The following is a 3,959-nucleotide window of genomic DNA, read 5'->3' as shown; positions in this document are numbered from 1 at the left end:
CTGAGTTGGGGTGCTGTGTCACCGCAGATGTACGGTGCTGGGTTTCCGCTGAGCATTTGCTACCAGCAGTAAGATTTTTGACGTATCGGATGTATGGTGATGATCGTGACCACGTCCCCCAATACGTTGTGTGGGAGGTGTCATGGGTGTAAGGAGCAGGACGAACGTGAGGGGCCCTCTGGCACGCGGCTGCACACGCACACGCACACGCACACGCACGTGCTAATACCGTTGGTCGGGTCACAGAGCAAAATTGCAGTGCCTTTGTAACAACAATATCTTGTTTTCATGCTCGCGACCCACAAAGTTCAGCTGCGGGCCTCGCAACTTCCCGCGGTCCGAACGCATCTCATAAAAAGACGTTGGCCGTTGCACCAAAATAATTTTAATATTACCCAGGATTATGTAGACCTCAAATCCAATGCAGTTTTGCTACATGCGGCATGCTCGGGTGCTTCATGTTTGACCACAGGCCGCGTCACAGAACTGCAAGAATACGGCCCGCCTGCAGGACCGAATGCACTGCAATATTATAGAATTATAAACCCTTCAAAATCATGCAAACAGATTTTCAAAATACTACACCATCATGGAAATCGCCTCCTCCTAGTAGTAGGCAAATAGGGCCGGTCATCCGTGAACAGCACCTGAGGCAGCGAAAGTTGTTTGTGCTCATACGATTTTTGTTGGCTACAGGCGAGATATCTTGCGATAGAGAATGCTATATAGTACCTATAACGCGTTTCAGCCGGGCGAAATGTTATGTTTGGTCCGTTACACACGCACACACGGACATGGGCAATCCTACAGGTCGGGGCCCCCCTGGGCGCTTCGCGCTGGGGCCCCGCCCAAAAACAGTCGTAACATTGAGGTTCCCCAACCCTCCCATTCCGGGTTGGTCAGGGCATCGGTTATCTCCTGCCGTAAAACTGCATGAGCAATGGACTCCACTTGCTTTTGGAGGCGGTTCCAGAAACGCAGGATCTGTTTCACCATGTAATACTGTAAGGGGAGTTCAGCCAGCTCCGCATACAACAGTCTGTGGGATGGCCGTGCCGTCCCCACTACCTGCCTCATGAATAAAATCTGCAGCTGGACTGCGCTATCCTTCAAACAGGCTTCGAACATGCCCTCCGCAAGGTTTTATCCCGCCGTCTTCCCGCCCTGTCCACGACCTCTGCCAGCATGCGACCGTATCGACTAACGCTCGGACAGCGCATGCCTGGTGTAAAAGATGTATCAGGGTGGATCAAATTTCCCTAGCTGCTGTGAATTAGCACGTATAAAAAAACCGTAATCGATGACCTAAAAATGTATAGGTTTCATGAGTTTTGCAAACGAAACCGGTTTCGCATTTGGCTATGGACGAGCGGTTCTGCGCGCCTTTTTCAGTTTCGACGCGCCTGTGTTTGTTATTTTTCAGAGGACATTTTTTCGGAGTGCAACTGAGCACGATGACTTTGGCCCTTACGGCCTATTTGTTGTAATTTCGGTCAGACTTCCTGAACTTTTGGATGCTGCTTTTATAGTTCGTCGTCACGATAAGTCTTGTACCCTGAAGCATAACTGCTTCATCAAGCTGACTGTAACAACTATTGCTCTTCAGGACTTTTGGAGTGTCCTTTGAGGTTAGGGCATAGTGTCAGCTCGCTTGTCCAGCTCGTGCTTAACTGGACCGTTTATCAGCTATTTCCAAATATTTATAACACTATTCATGAGGCGTTGTAGCGGCCGCGCCGCGGCAGGCAGCATCCGGCGGTAGCCCAAAAATTTCGCGTTCGAGGGAACTGCTGGATGGACACACCGGGGCGCCCAGGATTGTTTATAGAAAGGAATCGATACCAGCAGATTGTCAAGATCTGTGTGCGCGAGCGGGATTTGGAATCAGAGCTTTGCCCTAAGGCCGCAGGCCCAGGTGTGGTTGGGAGCCTGATATGAAGCAGAGTTTTGCTGCCAGGCCACTAGGCCCAATATCGAGATGGAACCTAGCCGTAGATCTGGAGACGTGCGAGACGTCCTGTAGTCTGGATCTGGGAAAGGAAACCGGCCGGATAGCTGAGAAACGATTCGTGACCGTGTTCAGTGACGAAGGGGACGGAGTCAGAATAGAAGCCGGTTGTTAACAGAATAAAATGGGGGAACTTGTCCACGCCAAGTGAGGGTGATACTCATACAGACTACCTCGGCCAGTGTGTCCTGCTACCGTGCGCGGGAGTGGTATGGTTCGACTGCCTGGAAAACAACGATCAGGCCGCGCCTTATATATGGCAGCCGCGCCCGCTATTCATACAACTGTTACCGAAGAAAGTGGGAGCAAGTAAAAGAAAGGCAGAAACACGTCAGTGTTTCTGTCTTTCTTCTTGCTCTCCTGACTGAGGGCTACGGCTAGAACTTCGTTCGTTCACGAGTCCAATGGAAAGCTTTTATGAGGCAAAGAAGATTAAGACATGTATGAGATTTTTGAGAAGTCGCCTGTTGAAGTCTGTGGCGAGGTATGGAGGCGGCAGGGGAGAACGCGGCAGGGAAGGAGGCAGCAGGGGATAGGGGCGGCAGGCGAGAAGCGGCAGGGGATAGCAAGTAAAACAAGTTTGGTGTCGGCTTCCTCGAAGCCAGAAAAAGGGTGGGGCCCCTCTGCATCTGTACAGGCTGGTAGCTAGGGCAGCATGTGTGACAATTGATGGGTAGTGTCAACATGGTGGGAGCTTGTGTTTGTGCCACAAATGTATTTTTTCCGAGCGATTTCGGGACTATTCCGTGGCACACCCATCGGTTGCTGACCATATGAAGTCCGGTCTGTGGCGTTTATCCTCGAAGCACCAGCGGCTACAGCAATCCACCCCACTGCCGCAAGCTTCATCGCGGCACACTGCAAGTCTCCAGAGGCCCCGAGCATTGGCCAAAGTAAATGTACAAACGAGCAGCTTGCGTATTTCATAGAGAAATGAAGGAAGTAGTCAAACAGAGGGGAATAGAACCAAACCCGCCTTTCATCGCTTTAATCCTATAAAAGACCGGTGCAACATTTCCACCTTCAACGTGCTGTCAGGAGGGATGGCAAGTCAAGTACGGTTGGATTGAGTTGGTAGGGTGGTCGCCAGGATTGGGATAGATCAACCGGGGATTGAGATAGACTGACGGGGGGATTGAGATTGACTGTGGAGGGATTGAGATTGAGACCGAGGTGGATTGAGATCGGGTTACCGTTGGATTGAGAGTGTAGTACCGTTGGATTGAGATAGACGCTACCGTTGGATTGAGATTGCCTTGGGCCTGGATTGGGATTGATACCCCGGAGGATAGGGATAGAAAGGCTGTAAGGCTGTACATATGCTTGTGTTACCCGCTGCACTCCTTTACCACGTCGGTGGTGCCGTTATCTAACCAAAAACGGTATCCGTGACATCTGTGACGCAACCTTTCCTCGACTGTTACACGTCGCACAGCTTTCACAACGTTCGCTTAACATGCTTGGCACCAAGCGCTCTGTCCCACCATATGCATGCTCGCGTATGCATGCTCGGAAACCATGCAGAAGAAGAACAACAGCCTGCCGTCCGCTTGACATCCCGTCATATGTACATAACACTAACTTGCACACCCATAAAATGTCCAATGGGACTGCTTCCACAGGCTGCCGCAAATAATCATAACAAAACACCTATCTTCCTGTACATGCTCCTGTACACGCACGCTCTGAAACTAGCCCATGAGTGTCGTACACACCACACCGCTGTACCGACACAAGTGCGCTCTTCTATTGGGTAAACCCAAACGACTGGTGGCGCGTAATGTACAGATTCCCGCTCGGAATTAAAACCCGCATTTCAGCGGGGCGAGTTCTGGTGTGCCCACGCGTTGGCACCAGCAATCGAACCTATGTCACCAAAAATCCGGACAAACTTGTCCACATTGGTACCCAAATACACTACCACACTTCCGTGTGGATTTTGTACACGGCT

Source organism: Volvox carteri (assembly GCF_000143455.1).
Source record: "Volvox carteri f. nagariensis unplaced genomic scaffold VOLCAscaffold_121, whole genome shotgun sequence".
Lineage (NCBI taxonomy): Eukaryota > Viridiplantae > Chlorophyta > Chlorophyceae > Chlamydomonadales > Volvocaceae > Volvox > Volvox carteri.
This window is presented reverse-complemented; position numbering follows the sequence as displayed.